Raw genomic sequence first — 18,884 nt, 5'->3', positions numbered from 1 at the left:
TCGAGTTGATTACGGAATAAGGCCGAGTTGCACTACTAACTTTAACTTTATTTTGTATGGAGTTTGACAAATTTTTGACGTTTGTTAAAGTTAAAGTAAGATGGTGCAACCCAGCCTAAGTAATTGATAAGTAATTGACATCAATTAACTGGACACTTCGGTCCTTCGGTGGCAAAGGTGAGTGGGAGGAGTTGACTGCAGTGTATTAGCATTTTTGACGAGGGCCATTATGCAGTTTGGAATTCAAGAATTGGTGGACAGATTGAATGGGAAGTTGTTCTTTGAATAGTAAAGACGTAGAGATAATCTTACGGAAACATGGCCTCTCACTATAGGCCCTAGGTCACTATATAGAAGATATACAAAGTTGCACAGCGTGCTATGGAGAGGGCTATGCTCGGTGTTTCTTTACGAGATCGAATCAGAACTGAGGAGATCCGTAAACGAACTAAAGTCGCTGACATAGCCCGGCGGATTAGTAAGCCGAAGTGGCAATGGGCAGGGCACATAGTACGCAGAACTGACGGCCGATGGGGCAGCAAGGTTCTGGAGTGGAGGCCGCGTACCGGAAAACGCAGCGTGTGACGTCCACACACAGGCGCTGGACACAGCGCGCAGGCCGCTACCAACCGGGCAGCATGGAAAGCGTTGGGGGAGGCCTATGTTCAGCAGTGGACGTCCTATGGCTGAGATGATGATGATGATGATGATGATGATGAGAGATAATCTTAATAGTTTGTCTGATGTGATTGCTTGGATATTACGAAGAACTTTTACAAGCTGAATGATAGCATTAACAACACATTAGGAAGATTTTAGTGAGCTTCTTCATTTGGACCCTCTAAGAATAATACGCTAGATGATCTGTCTTTTGCTCAATTCAACAATCTTTATTCTAAAAATTCATGAAGTAAGAAATCATGCCAAAATTCACTCAAACTTAAATAATATAATAAAGACACATCTTTTGGTCTTGTCATCATTGCATGCATTACTTCTTTGTGTAAAGATGACTGTGTTATTGGTAGATCTTTGTGAATAAATAAATAAATAGATAATTATAATAACTGTTCAAACAAGCTCTTTTGTATGTTTTACGCTTGCTTAATTAATTTTATGTTAATTCAAAATGCAGTTATTTTACAAATACAATACAAATTTTCCATGTAAATTGTAAATCACATGCAAGTTAATGCGATCGAACTATAAATTAATTTATTTATCATGCGTTTAACAAAGTCAATAAACAAATTAACATTGACAGAATTATATAAATCGACCGATTCGATTATTCATTCGGTCGCATTCATATCGTTATTAAAAATCAAATTATTCGGCGTCATGGAAGCGCTGGAATTTACGGTTAGCGCTTCGACGCGTGTGGCCGCAACCTAAAGGCGAGTGCACACAATTAATTTGTAAGGAAACATTTTTTGTGAATGGGGAGTAGGTAGTTTTGCCTAGTTTTTAACAATAAAAAAGCATGTTAGTAATTTGTGACTTTTGTCTCTAAGAAGTAATCTCTGGTGCTTCTGAAAAATTTGGTATCTTTTTCGTAAATAAGCACGTAGGTTGTTTGCATTAGTTGACAATATTTTTATATCAATTACGATTAAATAAGCACTTTTTCAATCAGATCTATGCAATCGTTTATTAACCAATTCAATTGTCAGATTTGAAGATAGAATGACAACACATTTACGACAACGAATAGAAATCTCCAAAAATGAATCTGACACTCAGTTGATTGCCTGGAAGCATTCGTATGTAAAATAATATGTAGGTAATAAGATTCGTTAACTGCTGCTGCAAAGGCATTCCAAAACGCCGCGTTGAGTAACCGCCCTAACTCATGATGACCTATATCAGGAAAGTGAAGTCGAAGAAAGCTTAATGTGAGAGGCTTTTTCATTGATATATTGCTAGCATTTCCTACGTAAGAATTAATTACATCTATACGTGAAAGTTAATACTACTTATTGAATACTTTGATCCGATTTTTACCGCACGAGTAAGCAGTTACAATAGGCAACAGAAAATCAAGGAGTCCTTTGATGAACCGTCAAGACAATTCGGCATTATACTTTGGTAATTGGATTCTGTGTATTTACCATGAGTTTACTGTGCTCGCTAGCGAGTACGTCAAAAATTCCATGAAGATGTTCTTGAAAGTAGCCGCTAGGGGCGCTGTACAACCTGTCATACATTTAATGTCACTTTTTTACGCAGTCCTAGCGAGCACACGTAACGTAAACTCATGGTAAGTACACTGTAATAAACAAACGCGACTGATTTTCTTCTGCCACTCTATCTCTCTCTGTTTTATGAGGTGCAGTGGAGTTAGCTATATCTATTTTAGACTACAGACAATTGACTGTACATTAAAAAAGGTACTGTGAGAATTATTATTTTTCGTCTGAAATACAGGTTTTAACCTAGTTCAGGTTAAAAAAGACTATGAACCTGTATGTAAACTGGCATAATAAGTTCTTATAACGCTCTTATTTTCATGAATAAACTATTATTTTTATGTATTTGTAATAGGCGATGTATTGTAACACTTATGTGTTGTCGACTGCACATAAAAACCTGAAAAGGCCTTACTTAAAAAAATAGGTTATGAAATACTCGTGCCTGTCAGTGACGTCAAGGAGTGACGTGATTGATATGTATTAACTGGGTAAAAGTAATATTAATACCGACAAGTCAAATTATACTTTCATGAAGTATCTATGTTACGGCTAAAGATATGTTCACAAAACATAAACTTAAGATTAGCCGGCTAAACTTAAGTTTATCTTCGAGAAGCAGCTAAAGTTCGATAACATGTTAGTTTGCGTCGTGATATTCCATCTTTAGCCGGCTAATGTGCACATTAGCCAAAACGATACGGCTAAAAATGTATTCGATGGGCGCGCCAGGCCGGCGGAGGGCTTGAGGGGGCGGTGGGGAGATAACGCGCGCGCAGTTTTATTTTGTAATTTTAAAAATACCTACAGAAGATTCTGTAATGACCAAATGGTGCCTTATTATTTTATTTTAATGAAAAGGTAGATATTGTTTTAAGTAATTAATATTTTGTTATTGTAATAATTGTAATTTTGAATACTTACATAGGTACATAAAAGTATGATATGTAATGAAAGTGATTATTTCATAATTAAGTTTTCGTGTCAAAATAGTAAACATTATTACATTGTTTCCTTTTCCATTTCCTTCTACATTTTTAGCCAGGGGTCTGCGGTTACACTTAAGTTTAGCTGGCTAAAGATAGAAGAAACTAACATTAACACCTCGTCGAAGATAAACTTAAGTTTAGCCGGCTAATCTTAAGTTTATGTTCACACCTATCTTTAGCCGTAACATCTACATAAAATACGAAGTTTAATGTCTATTGTAGGTAAAGTTAGGTAGGACTACCAAGAAAGTAATAATTATGTTATGGAAAATCACCCAAATATTTTAAATTTAAATATTATGTACAAATCTTTTAGCCAAAATCATATTACGTTAAGTGGAAATAAACAATCCGACAATGGTTACTCAACAAATTAAACATTATCCCAACATTAATCAATCAAATGTCGAACGCAAGGAATTTCCAGTGAAATATTAATAATTCCCGCGAATATTAATTTATGAATCATGCATGGACGTGCCTTGGTCACGAATTTATAAAGGATGCTCCACATAAATTGGAATTATGGAATTCACGATAAATAGTAAAGAGAAACTTCATACCGCATTTCAGTTTTGTAATAAATTATACATAGCTTATGTTAAGTAGACGTGTCTTGTCCTCCTCCTATGTTCTTCTGATTAATTTCGTTGCGGGTCCAATGACAGTTTAACTTTCCCCCGGGACAAACTTGATCTTCATTGGTTGGGTTTTTGTGGCGGTCAAGCTGTAGATCCTGGCTACACAGGAGTTGCAGTGGTGGGAACGAGAGGTGGGAATAGTCCCGTTAGACGTGTCTTGTCTAGTCTTAGGAAAAAAATCCGTGCTTTTAAGCGATTTTGTGAAAAAATATTATTGGCAGGTAGTTGCTAATTGCTCATAAGATAGGCCATAATTGATATTTATCACAGTATTTATTGTCCGTGGTGCATAATTTTTCCAGGTTTTAAACCTTTGTTTGTCACTTGTCATCCGCTTTGCGATGGAGGGAAGTTGAACCTTAATTTCAAACTCCTCCTATGTTCTTATGATTAATTTCGTTACGGATCCAAATGACAGTTTAACTTTCCCCCGGGACAAACTTGACCTTCATTGGTTGGGTTTTTATGGCGGTCAAGCAGTAGATCCTGGCTACACAGGAGTTGCAGTGGTGGGAACGAGAGGTGGGAATAGTCCCGTAGACGTGTCTTCTGAAACGAAACTCAAGTAATGTGAATCTTCCAAGACACGTTCAAAATTCATTGGGGAAATACCTAATTCTGTTTTAGGTAGTAGTTGAGAGTTTACTTATTGCCACTTCTACTGAAAAGACAATGAGAGCCAGATACTATGCGAAAATAAATTTGAAAAAGGTATTCCTGGAAGCGCACCCATTTTGAGGCGCACCTAAAGTATTCCTCGAAGCGCACCTATGTTTACTACAATAAAGATTTTAAACTTTATGATTACTAAGATGAATGGATGCAGGCTGCTACCAACCGGGCGATGCAGAAATCCTTGGGGGAGGCCTTTGTTTAGCAGTGGACGTCATTCGGCTGAAACGAACTTAGCAGGGCAACATAAAATGTGCGTTGAACATAGTTTAAGTGCGCTTCGTTAGATGCGCTTCAAAATGGGTGCGCTTCGAGCAATACCTCATTTTGAAATTTTTAATTTAAATTTCAGCTCGCCAAAGGCTAGCTTGTTATTTTCCAGCGTGCAGCGGTCCACAAACTAACTCAATAATTTCATCAATAAATACACGCTCTAAAACCGCTAAAACAAAAACCGGGTCACCCAATTACGGTCTTGTTTACCAAAAAAGGCGCTATAAAGGCTTAATTACAATTTATTGGGGATCGAAATATCCTTTTAAACGAAAATGTTACACAGTAGACATAATATTAAGTAATGTATTGTCTGAATTAGACTTGGCTAAAGTGATGGTAAAAACTATGTTTATCTAGAGTTAATTGCCAACTAAAAAGGAGCTTATAAAATACTAGCTTTTTCCCGCGACTTCGTCCGCCACAAATGGTTATTATGGGCTAGTGATGATATTAAACCTTCCTCGATAAGTAGGCTATCTAACACTGAAATGATTTTTAAAATCGGATTAGAAGTTTCTGAGATTAGTGCGTTCAATCAAATAAAGCTTCTTCAGCTTTTTAATATCTATCAGTAAAGGTGACAATTGAATACAAATGGTTTACGAAACACCTTACCACATCTTTGCTTGAGAACAATTAACAAGAACGAGAGTTGAGTTAATGAGAGTCCACAAAAATGGTACTTCTGTTAGATTTTTTTCTTATCGTCTAAAAGGCTAATGAAACTAAAGCCCCTCTTGTTTCCACTACTGTAGTACCTATAGCCGGGACATGCAGCTCCGTCCTCAATGTAGTGAAGAAGCAGAATAATTACCATCAAAGTGTGTGAACGTTAATTTTTGCGAAGTTCGAGCGCTTTCACATTTAGGCGATTTAGCAGCGATTAGCGCGACATACGCGCGACAGACGCGCTGCCGAAAATTTCATACTATGTGACAGCAGCGGATGCATGCCTTCACATTATAAAAACGCCACTGCCGCGCTGCAGTCGCGCTACTAACGCCCTGGTGTGAAAGCGCTCTTACTGTATTTATACATCTACAGTGTCCAAAATACCCTCTTCAGCGTGACCGGTGAAAAATAGGCCGGTTACTGTTTCTCAAACGAGCCTTTAATAGCTGCTTCTTGATCCCCTAACGGCCGCGACCGCTAATCTCTCCCATCGAGTTGGCTAAGATGTGCTACTGGAAGGCCTCTAATCGAGTTACTTCTTTGTACCTTTTCAAGTACTTTGCGGGTTTAGGCCTCAAAAGGTTTAAATGGTGGGGTGTGGTAGTTCAAGTACAGCGCTAATGTTCTAAGTGTGACCATGTACAGAGGATATGGGAAAATAAATAACATTTTTCTTACATCACAGTTAATAACTGGCGCAACTTCCAACGCTTGTCCCAATTAACCGGTCTCAATATAACTGATCTGCAATGTACTCACTTGTAATTATAACATCTTTCCTGGCTTTACATACATTCCTTTTTACCCTTAATCTCACTTCCAAGGCGCTGTGTCAGTTATCAGTCTTTATTATAGAGTGAGGAGTCTGTCCGTCATCATCATCATCATTTCAATCATAGGACATCCACTGCTGAACATAGGCCTCCGGCCTCCCCCAATGATTTCCTCAATGGCTAGTAGCGGCCTGCATCCAGTGTCTTCCTGCTACCTTTATAAGGAATCTGTCCGTTGGCTACATATTATATCGGATGTTGATTGGAAAAATATCTCTATTACTTACACTATATCATTTAATAAGTTTCCAGGGATATTCTTATGTACTATCGGGGACTCGGACGCCTTGACACCTTAAGGGCCTAAATTGTTTGCACACACACGCTCGATTATGCTACGCCCCGTTCATTCATGATTCGGGTCTAAGCAGCGTCGGCGCACCACTGTAGATGTTTACCCTTGCAAACTAAGCTCTATGTAAAGCGTTTAGGAGTGAGTATTGCTTATTACCCGCATCCGTAGCGCTCGTTTGGCAACATCGCATTTTAGTCAATTTGAAACCCAATAAAGAATCGCTACAAAATATTATATGGGGCTTCGTTGCCGTTGAACTAGCGATTGCCCGCTCGGGTCACAAAATAGGTATCGCACATTCCGAGGTAACTGTGCAATTTCCTGAGAAAAAAGTAGCCCTTTCTATAATTATTGTTGATATTAAGATTAAGAGTGTAAATCTCGTGATATTAGTTTAGCTAGTTAAGGCGAGAAATACAAAATCATACAGTTAGTTACTTTCGAATTTTACTTATTTAATGGGTATTTAATTTATTCGGAACTCATAATTTATAAACAATATTTGTTATTGAATTAATTAGTAAAGAGTTAAGGAATACTTGTGGCTTAAAAACAATTATTGTAAGATAACTTCATAATAACTTTCTTAAATCCTTAAATGTAAATAAAAACCTAAAATAGGTTTCTATTGATTTTTAATACATTAGCAACTTTTGTTTTCCGTTTTAAAGAAACACTTATCTAACTACGTTATTACAATTTAATACAAATATTGCACTAGGTAGCAATACTAGCAATGATCCAGGTAATTGGTTATCGTAAATATTATAATATTAAGTTAGTTTTATATCAAATACAATTTTTATTGCACATTAAGTGTCTTTACACAATGTCTTAAATTAATTAAATCAATAACAATTAAACTTCAAACTAAATAATACTTAAACAGTTAACAATGTTTATTGTAGATAAGTTTGTAAGTAAATATAAGAATTAAGAATTATTTTGAGAGGCATGGTTCAGTAATCGCGCGGAGGTGAATAAAAAGGCAATCAAACAGTCCAATTAATAGCACGGGTCAACACAAAACAAAATCAATCGGTTTTGATCACAAAACTTCACAAAAAAACAAAGGCGAGAATATGTCGACAGTTCGCCAAATAAAAAAGCAGACAGACCTCGTATAAAAACACAATATTAAAAAAATACATTATCTATTTGTTTGTAAACAAATTCTATTATTAAAATTCTAAGGCTGAGTTGCACCATCTTACTTTAACTTTGATAAACGTCAAAAATCTGTCAAACTCCATACAAAAAGCACCGGTTACTGTTATAGTTACGGTCAAAGTTAGGTGGTGCAACTCAGCCTAAAACTAAGAAAGATTGAAGAAAAAGAAACATTTCGTTTTAAACCTTTACCGTATGACAATAAAGTGCACAATGGTATTTCGTATTGCAACCTAAGCCCTGATTGTCTCTTATTGGTCGTAGTAAAAATATAGTAAAATGCGTAACCAATTAGAGACGGGGTGAGCACGTGACCGGAGCGATGCGCTTACGCTTAAATTTCTACAAAGTGGTCAGGCGGAAGAGTCCCCTATAGTACCCTAATGTACCCTAAAAGTAATCTTTGTAACTTTCAAAAACAACGCGACAAGATCTTAATTGTAGTATCTAATATCCCTATTAACGTCAGTGATTCTCATACGCCATTTTACGAGGCAATAAAATACCTATTCATAAGCTTCCCTCAAATCACAGTTAACACAATCACAGTAAGTTTACTTCTCAATATTAACAAGCAGAAGTTTAAGAAAGCCAGCAAATAAAACCAGTTGCAAAAGTGGCATTAAAGTCCTAGGACTCTATTAAAGTAAGTAAGCTAGGTATAGAAGCGAATTCCCATCTTAGGCAGTTCGATTTTCAAGTTATTTATAATTTTCAAATTAGTTTGAGATGCGACTCTTAACGCTAAAAATTAAATAACTAAGCTAGGTATATTTAATCTTGTGTAGATCGTTTTTTGGACATAAAGGTGAGGCCAAAACCGATCTACACATTGATGTTTTAGACCCAAGACTATCACTTGGAGCCAATATATCAAATTGTGTGGCGCCAGCACAGCAGTTGAATCAAATGCCTTGCCCGAAGAACGAGAGCGTAGTGTGAGTTTACGTCAAACGCATGTCGACCGTGTAAAAAAGTGACCTTAAATGTATGACGGATTGTACAGCGCCCCTAGCGGAAACTTTCGAGAACTAAAATTTTCATTTTTTTTTAACGCGCTCACTAGTGAGGACTTTTGATGTAAACTCACACTCGGCCATCAGTCCTGGGCTTCCCGTGTCTAGGCACTCCTGTTAACATCACCAAATTTGTTTTATTCTAAATTTTATTAATACTAGCTGACCCCGCGAACTCTGTTTCGCCTTAAAGGCAATAAATAAGCCATCGCAATTTTTCCTTATTTGCTCACCGTTTAGACCTACAGTGGACTACGACAAACATTTTAAAACCAAAATCAGCTCAATCGGCCCAGCCGTTCTCGAGTTTTAATCAGACTAACGAAAAACAATTCATTTTTATTTATATAGATAGATAAGTAGATAGATAGATAGATTATAGCTTGACTGACTTGGAGCGTGTAAAGAAACGTAGGTACCACTGTCTCTTCCTCCATTGTGTTACTACCTTTCAATGGGACATTAATTAATACGGCTACTATTAAACTTGTAAGGGTCGTCACGAGAGTTCTCAGTGCACTCCGATCCCAGAGGGATCTTTTGTGCCGTATTATGTAACTTCATAACTATCAAGTTTCATAACGTTTCAGACCTAATCATAACTTTGTAAGCTTAAGCGACAGTAAAATGGCGTTAACGGTAAAATCTTGACATCGTTGCGGAGCTGAGACAGGATTAGCGTTTGTTATCTTAATGAACTAGGTACTAGTTCGTTTTGTTGTGTTAAGTTTAGATTATTTCAGCTTTTGATATTTTTTATAATTATAAAAAGTTTGATCAAATGCCGTGATGTTGAAGTAAATTTTGTCTGTCTTACTACTTAACTATTTATCTTTCAGTTTTTCGAGTTAGATAGTTGACGCCATAAATATTTCTGAAGCAGTCTTTCTAAGAATCCTTTGTTTTGGTTTGAAAACTCAATTAACTTTAGTTGTCAAACACAAAAGATTCACAAATACAATTATTTAGTATCAAAAACACTTCTATTAACTAGAAAAAGTCGCCAGCTTGAAATACATTATTATCAGGTATAAAAGTCGAAATGTAACAAAACTACTTATTATATTAAAAACTCGAACCCAGTCAACGATATTATAGGTAATAGATAAGGTATGGCATGACATCCAAAACCATGACGAATAGTTCGGAATAAAGCTTTTAAAAACCTCTATTTATATGCCTATATCGACGATTTTGGGAACGAGTTTTATTGAAAAAGTTTGTCAATATCCTCAAAAAATTCCAGGCTAGTGCACGATAGAAAGTAAAATTCATAAATATTATTTATGTCAACTAGTCACAATGTCAATCACTAGATTTTTTAAAATGTAATACTCAAACTAGCCTCCCCAACCCGTTTGGCCAGCGTGGGAAGCTTAGGCCAAAATCTGACTAAATGACCTGGTGATGATGATGATGATCATTCAAACTAAACTACACGCACAAACTCTGCTTGGTCTAAGATTGATTCGTGACTTGAAAATTTAATAAGTAAATAAGTTGAACAAAGTTGTACAAAGTCGTACCTAGTAGTGGGACTGAGAGTTTGGATTGACTCCCTTAGAGGATCCCGCTCCACTAGCCTTTTTTAAGCGTCAGCAAATTAAAAATTGACTTTTTTTTCCTCCTTTATGGTATTACGATACAAAATAACGTTCAGCAGGGGGACTCTTCAAACATTTTCTGACTAAAGATAATCCTTACCACGATATTTTGGATCTTACTGCCTTGGTTTAAGATAAAAAATAAGCTGAAAAATTAAACTTGCTGACGCCCGAAATATGCTATTTTGGGACCTAAGGCCTATCTGCAATGGGATTTGAGATAATACAGTCTGGATGATGTTAATGAAGTGTCGGCTACGCTGATTCGGGTCTATTTCTAGGTACAGATCAAATTAATCCGGACATCCTGTGGGAGAAACCCGTGGGATGGATATCACAGGATTAAAGTGATTATTTCTAAGAACTATACACTAAATTGTTAGTATATTAATTTGTTGTACCTACTTAATTAAGATTGTTATAATACAAAATAATAGATTTAATTGTACGTTTATTTTAGACTTGTATTTAAATGGGCTATTTTGGGGGAAGAATAATATCATAAAATATTGTGTGTACTTACCCTATTTGAGAAAATATAGTATCTGAAAACTTCATAAATTCCAACCGTATTATAGTGATGTATCATTTAAATAAGTATGTATATTAATGAAAAATATGCTGACACCAAAAAAAGTTGCCCAAAGTACCTATTTTTGATGACGACATAATTTGTTCTATTTTATCTTTATGATACACAAGTGCTGAAAAAACATCAATTTTTCGATAAAAACGTTCTTTACTGTAGACTGGCTGTCCACGGAAGACCAGCGTCGTGGCATTATCTACTGAGATGCTACGACACCATGCTGAGTGGATACCTTTTCAGCATCATTGTAATATGTACCTACTCGTTAAATATTTTTTAAGTATTGTTGTAAGTTATGTGTATTGTCGATGATACCTACTGAATAAACATTTTTTCTTTCTTTCTTAGACAATTCCCTGATATAGCTTCTTACATCACGACGAAGCGTTCTTAAAATATGTTCTCCTCGTATAGAAGCCTGATATGTCTATCAAACTTGTATTGGGAACTACAAGTTTCTAACACGACAACTTAACCTGTTTACAGGTGTCGGAGCTATGCACAAACTGCCTTGAACGAGAATATCAGTTGGGGTTAAATCAAAGCTGTCTTGTAGACTTTGCAGGGATGGTATCATGCAATAATGCTTCATTTTTTTTGGTAAAAGATGGATAGTTGACAGTGAAACAAACCCACCTCACTGTAGTATACACCTTTTTATAGTTTTATACTAGAGACCTTAAGTTCAGTCTAAGAAAAGTTTAATAAAAATGTCAGTGTCAAATTGATTCAATAACTCACTGACAGACTTAATTATTCTGGGAATAAGGATTAGAGGTAGGAAAAAAATATTCAAATAATAATTATTAAACCTATTGCATAATTATTCAATTTCGTAACAACCCAGAATGTAATTTTTGCAATAAGTTGTTTTGTAATTAGGAATGATGCATGCAGCGTGGAGATTTCCTAAGAAAGTGATTTTTTTATCCACAACGAGGAAGCTCTTGGCCTGTATCTCACCTGATGGTAAGTGATGATCAGGCCGAAGGTGGAAGCGAGCTTCACCCGGAATCCTCAACCACGCAGGTGGTCTGATTGTGACTTATGGATATAATTAAATGGGTAGAATCAATAATAAACCCTCTAATTTACAGTATTGCTGTTACGAATATCTTAAAATCGCAAAGGAAACACATTTATAATGCTTATTAACTCAACTCGTTACACGCACACTAATAGTGTCTTGCGAAATGGGTGTGAAATATAACAGCACCGGTAATAGACGATTAACTTTACAGGTAAAACTTTATTTATTTCTTGTTCTTTGTTTATTTATTTTTAGTTGAGTAAGTAATTTTGAAATTAAATAATGCAGTCCCTTGTCCAAAATTATCTAAGGATAAGATATTTAAATAATTCTAGTACATAAACCACATAATAACATTGTCTATAAAGTATTTATTAGTCTATTATTCTACTAATAATTAATAATACGCGTGCCATTTTTTTGCATGAAAAATATCACTGCATCCACCCCGTTGGTGGATGATGTTATGCAAGAGAACTCCATGTTCTATTTATAGGACAGCGCGAGCGTGCCGCGTACAAGCTAGCTCTACAACTAGCTCGCTTGCGTTTGACATGCGGGCTTGCTGTATCCGGGAAGTTATGGGCCCTGAACGTCAGCAAGCAAGTGCGTTGGAGTTTGTTGAATAATATCGACCAGGGTGTTAGGGATGTTCATATTTTTAAAAATGAATAAATAGTAGAGCTATGGAACATTCGAAATTACACTTTTAATTTAAATTGGTAGTAACCTTATTTTATGGATGCTTACAGAATGAATTTTAACCTTTAGGTTATTAAATTATTAACCCTATACTTGGCAAAGACGGTTTTGGTTAATATTTGTGATTTACACTATAAATATTGGATTTAGGACAAGTAAAAATCATGTAAAAAATACGAAAAAAAATCTTAGGTATGTAGTTTTGGAAATATAGTATGTATCTTTAAGTGCACATTGCCAGCTTTGTAGTAAACTAAAAAATGGTTTAATTGTTAGTAAAAATTAGTTATTTAAATGAAAATTACTACAAAAACTTAAGCTATTCCTTATTTGAGAAATAAAAAGTAAGTATATTTTACAAAAAACTGAAAACAAAGTAAAAAACCCACTTCAAAGTCTGTAACGCCTTGCAAGTATAGCTTCATTTGGATGTATGAGAACCACTCCATCAGCGTCGTTGGAGTACCTCCTGAACCTTACACCCTTCTTACCATCCAGGAGAAGCAAATGCAGATAGGACACATAGGAATCCTGCAAGAGCATTAAAAAAATACGAGGGGTATTGATGCCAACTGGTACCGAACTGTGTTCACGTCTTCGATTGAAGATAATTTGATACCCAACTTACAGCGGAAACTTAAGATAGCGGAAATGGATCTCTGGAACTCTCTGGGAAACTATGCAGCAGTCGAACTGGCTGAAATTCTTCAATCACCAGCTTTATAACCAGAAGCATGCAGCAGCCTGCATAGGCTGCTCGCTTTTTGGGGGTGATCTGGGTTGTTTGGAGTAGGAAGATAACCACCCAAGAGAATCAGGAGGCTAAGTGCGGCTTCTAATTCATCAGCTGAAGTGTCACCGCCACTAACTTTCGACCTGGTTCCAGATTTTGGAACCAGAACCAGCATTTTGCGCGCCTGATTTTGTTGCTGCAGCACAAAGTTGTCCAAAAAACAACATTCTTTATTACATGAATTAAAACTCACATCGGCATATAATTTACAGCTTTAAATATTACTAACTAATAACATGATCCCTTTTTTATGCGATAAAATCTATGAAAAAAATCATAAAATAAAGTCAATGAGAACCTGGCAATGTGTCTTTAAAGATACATTCAAAATTGAAAGTAAATTATTACGTATCTGACAGTGTGCATTTAGAGATACATTCGGACAATCCGCATCGTACAAGAATAATTATACAAGTTTTGGGATGAAAAAACAGCACTATCATCATGAAACCTTTATTTACTATCCATATTACTACAAATAATCACCAATATTCTTTAAAAATAACACCGAAAATAATTAAAATTATTAGCTGGTGCGTAGACGCCTGTCAACGGTCTGACATTTTGAATATTACTGTTAAATCTGTGCAGCCTGTAGCGATTCTATACTGTGTAACACAATCTGTAGTATTTGGGCTAATGTTATATTAAAAAAACAATTAAAAATAGTTTTTGGTTTCTCGCCCATATTTTTGTTTTGGTCAACGTATCTTTAAATGCACAATGCCAAGAAAAGGGTTAAAATGTTATTTTAAACGAAGATTACAATGTTTATTTAATTAGAAACTTAAAGTTGTTTAATATTTTCTTCCAAATGAAATCTTTTATTTTAGGTAAGTAGGTAGGTACTTTAAATTTTCAAATTATTCAGCTATAAAAAATTAAGGATATCAATAATACTACCTATTTAAGAAAATCAAAATCACTTCAAAAATGACGTGTAACCCACAGAAAGTTTAGTAGGTATTGCCTAACCACTGTATTTTTTTTATGCTGAATAAGTACTCTTATTCTTAACTAAACCTTATTTCAAACTTTTGACCCATTCTAAATATGTATCACTTAAAATTAAATTACTGACACTTATAATAGGTAGGTATTATCTTATTCTAAGCCAAAATAACTATCTACTACTTATTTATTTAGTCAATAAAATTTTTACAGTTAGTCACAATCGTCAATATTATTAGCCTTTAGTCATAAAAGCATCTAACCCAGAACCGGTTAAATGTCGCCTGTTGTGAATTGATGCTATAGTATATCACTTTACGATTGACATCTTTATCGCCGAAACCATTAAATCTAAGCTATATAATTTAAACTCCCGTAAAACAGTCGTAATAGCTTTAAGATGGACATAAACAGTAAATATACCAGCGTCACAACACTAATGGAAGTTAAATTCAAACAATTCTTACCTACTAACTGTAATCCACTCGAAACCATTGCCACAATTTAACAATAAAGTCTCAAACCACTTTCCGACGTGATAAGTCACAATTAATTAATGTTAATTGCTTAATTGTCATTTCATATCCAACAAAAAGGTCCGATTCAAACTTTTTTGTTCTTTTCAACCGTCAACATCGAGCAACACTTTTAAGAAAGAACAATGCTCATCGCTAACAATGGGCAAGACGAAAATAAAAACAAAAGAGAAGCGGCCAGTCACTGTGTATTTTGTTTGTAGTTCGAAAATTTGTTATTTGAATTTTTTCGCGCGCGAAAAACAGCGGAAAACTTGAATATGGAATGTCATGTCACTTTTTAAATGCGTACGGATACGAAAGTCGGCGAGCGATGGGCGGGCGCTACGGGTGTCCCTATCGTGGGTAAGACCGCTACTGCTATTAGAGAATCGCAACGCGCCTGCGTTGGTTTGCGCCACCGTTGGTTCTGCACTCTTGATACATTTCTGCTTCAATTAATCCTAGCTCTGTGCTCAATTACACCTACGAGAGTCGTTTCCCTGACAACACTTTTAAACTATTTGGACAAGCGTTTTAAAAAATTTCAATACTTTCGGATAGCCTTCTCGTCTCGCTAGAGGTTTTAAATTTATCCGCAACTACCGACTAAGTCCATTGTTTTTGTAAATGTACCAAGTAATGTTATTAGTTCTGATATTAAATATTTATAAACAAAGTAGGTAGTTGGCTAACTTTTAAGCTGTAGGTACCTACTTGGCTTACAAACAATTGGATAATTGACACTTGCCTCAATTAACAAAAGAATTAAATACATGGTATGGATAGATTTTGTAAGCCTACTTTTTTCGGCCGATAGTTTAGTCGGGCAGTTGATCAGTACGGGCGTGCATGGAAGTGCGCACATTACACCGATTCGATTTGGCTGATTCTTCATACAATTTAAAATCGGGCACAACTATCGGACAACTAAAAATCGATGGTCTGCGCCTAGTCTAAGCAATTGTTTCAATCAATTGTTAACACATTGCAATTTTTTTGCAAACTCAATTAATTATTTAAAAGCAATCATTTTACAGCAAATCGAAAACTAATTGCGTTTCAGGGCCAGATTGCAGTGTTCTTTATGAAAGTTTTTGTCTTAGAAATATTTGTATTATGTTTACTGTGTAGAGGCTGGGTAACAAGTGTTTTATTTAAGCATAAAATATCATATCTATAAGTATAATATACGGTTAATACAGAACTATGACTTATTTGAAAAATAACCCTTTCTACAGTAATATTCTTTAGATTCTGCAAACTTTTTTCGGTAGTAAAATAAGAATCTTCGCATTATGTCTGGCATTGGAACTTATTTCCCTTCCCACAGCTCTCCATAAAGCCTAGACAAAGTTCATAATAGGGCTGGAAGACCTTCGTGTAACGCGATCGCAAACGGTGCGTGAACTGAGCGCGATCGTTCGACCATGATGGCTGAACGTAATGCAGTTAGATGCAGTTGGTTTACTTTTATGTGTAATAGAATTGAGTATGTGTTAGCATTAAGCGTAACGCCAAATATTTAATTATTTAATATATCTTGCATTTTGTATCTACCGCCACTAACCGGCCATTGTGAAAATCAATGGGAGGCCTGTGTTGAGTAGTCGACCTCCTATGGCTGAAATGATGATGATGATGATGATTTTTTATCTAACCCTTTTTTCAGATTGATCAATCTGTAAATCATTAGAGGAGGTCTATGTTCAATATTTACCGCTCTATAGCTAAAAAAAATGATAATGATCTATATTAAGGTATAGTACGGCTCGATCGTTCGACCATGATGGCTGTACGTAATGCAGTTAGATCCAGTTGGTTTATATGCATGTGTAGTACCAATCTACGCACTCATTATGTGATGTGTAAATGCAATCACGTTTTGAAAAACATAGTACCTACCAAACTTTTTACCTGACTGTGCCTGAAGGAGGATTATGTTTTTTGCTTACCTGATCCAATCTTAAATTGGCAAATCTGGAAATCATTCAGTATCACCTTGAGTTGACCAGACAGTAACTTCTTAAAGTTAATTTCAAGTAAAGAACCGCAGAATCGCTAAAATCAAGTGGCAGTGGGCGGGGCACATAGCTCGTAGAGCTGATGGCCGCTGGGGCAGGAAAGTTCTTGAGTGGCGACCACGAGCCGGAAGACGTAGTGTGGGTATCTAGTGGACATTTTTCGGCTGAAACGAACGAACGAAACAACAGTAAGTTCTTAAAAAAAACGCAAGCTTACTGTATCTTCTCATAGTATTAGACATAAAGATTTACTCCTAAACGATCCTTTTCACAAAACTATCAATTTTTTAACTCATATTGAAGTATTTACAAAGCCGTTTCTACGAAGTAGTATAATTTTATCTAAAGACGTAAAAACTATAATAATTATGGGCACCGCTTTAAGATGAGCTCTACCAGAATTTCACACTGTAATGAAACCAAAGTGACTTTTCACAGTAGAAAACCACGGGAAAGTTGTAACGTCACTTTAAAATCTGATATAATCAATTGTACGACGTCATCCAGGGAAATAGACCCTGAAATTCAGTCCATCGAGCCATTTTACAGGGGTTGAACACGTAGTAAATCATAGAAAAGAAATGCTGAATCTTTTCGAAGCTAGTGTGACCAGAAAAAAAAGATGAGCAAAAACGAAGAATTTAGATTTTTCTCCAATCAGTTTAATTTTGAAGACAAAGTTAGAATTTCCAATTTAAAGGAAGTAAGTAATATGTCTGAACAATTTTATTTTTCAACATTTGAAAATTTAACAAGATATTGGCTTATTTAAATCAGTGACGTAGTGGAAACTTAACCTACTTAAATAAATAATATATTAGTAAACATTAAGTACTTTTTACGAGTAATAACCTAGATAATATGATTTCGTAATATTTTACTTAAAGAGAAAATTAGTAACTATACAATATCATATCTGGGTTTCCATTGTTGTGAAAATATCAAATAGTTTGGAACACGTGTTTTTGTTGATGAGCACCTTCATGCTGTATAACGTAGAGCTGGCTAGCTGGAACCGCTATGATAGAACTGTCATTTATATTCAAATGTGATGTTGTCTTTAGCTGTGTAATGGCTGTGCCGAACTCTCTATTGTAAATATTCTACGTGTGCTTTGATACCAATATATTTATTATGTTACTACCAACCACTGTGTTTATTGCTCTGTAGCGGACTTAATATATCCCTAACAAGGGTTATGGGCCCAGAACCCCAGAGCAAAGTAACATTTTAAAATAGTTTGTCGTGAAAATAATTTCGTATAAAGTGACGTGAACAGAATGTCGAATGTACGTATTGAGTTATTGAGAAAAGACAACTATGATAGTTGGAAAGTGCAAGTAGAAGCCCTATTGATCAGAAATGATTTTTGGGAATATGTGAGTGGAGAAAAGTCAAAACCCACGGATGAGACATTATCAACAGCATGGGATTTTGCTGACAGAAAGGCAAGATCGGAGTTGATTTTGTCATTGGATCCATGGAACTTGATAGGTTTTAGACCATGCCACGCACCAAAACGTCCGGAAGTTGTAATAGTATTATAGAATAAACGTTAAAAGACTTATTTATTTAATTTTTCAATGCTTAAGTGTCCATTAGAATGAATGGGTGCTTAATGTATTAAAAAAAATAGAAAATAATTATGATGGGTTAATGTTTTTGGGCGGTTTTTAGGCGGTTTCTGACAATGTCCTTTGAAGTATTTTCATCGATAAAATTGTTCATAGATTACGTCTTTAAAGTTTGATCACTACATGCCCGGACACACTGTATATAAAAGAAAGTCGTGTTAGTTACTCCACTTATAACTCAAGAACGGCTGAACCGATTTAGCTGAAAATTGTCAGGGAGGTAGTTTAGAGCCAGGAGAAGGACATAGGATACTTTTTATCCCTTTCGAAATAAAAAAAAGTCTGCTTA

The 18,884-nt window shown here is 35.5% G+C and overlaps 1 protein-coding gene across 1 annotated transcript in view; it reads right to left on the bottom strand.

Annotated features, from left to right (window-relative positions):
* The window catches only part of LOC114359217 (uncharacterized), a 43,889-nt gene extending 28,858 nt beyond the window's left edge, over positions 1 to 15,031 (bottom strand). The window contains exon 1 of the mRNA XM_028313514.1: positions 14,890 to 15,031. The gene's annotated coding sequence lies outside the window, so the exon portion shown is untranslated. The remainder of the gene's footprint in view (positions 1 to 14,889) is intronic.
* Between the last annotated feature and the right edge of the window lie 3,853 nt (positions 15,032 to 18,884).

Source organism: Ostrinia furnacalis, unplaced genomic scaffold (genome assembly GCF_004193835.3).
Source record: "Ostrinia furnacalis isolate ACB-3 unplaced genomic scaffold, ASM419383v2 OfSCF4245, whole genome shotgun sequence".
NCBI lineage: Eukaryota > Metazoa > Arthropoda > Insecta > Lepidoptera > Crambidae > Ostrinia > Ostrinia furnacalis.
The sequence above is the reverse complement of the archived record's forward strand: the minus strand, read 5'-3'. Positions and strand labels throughout refer to the sequence as shown.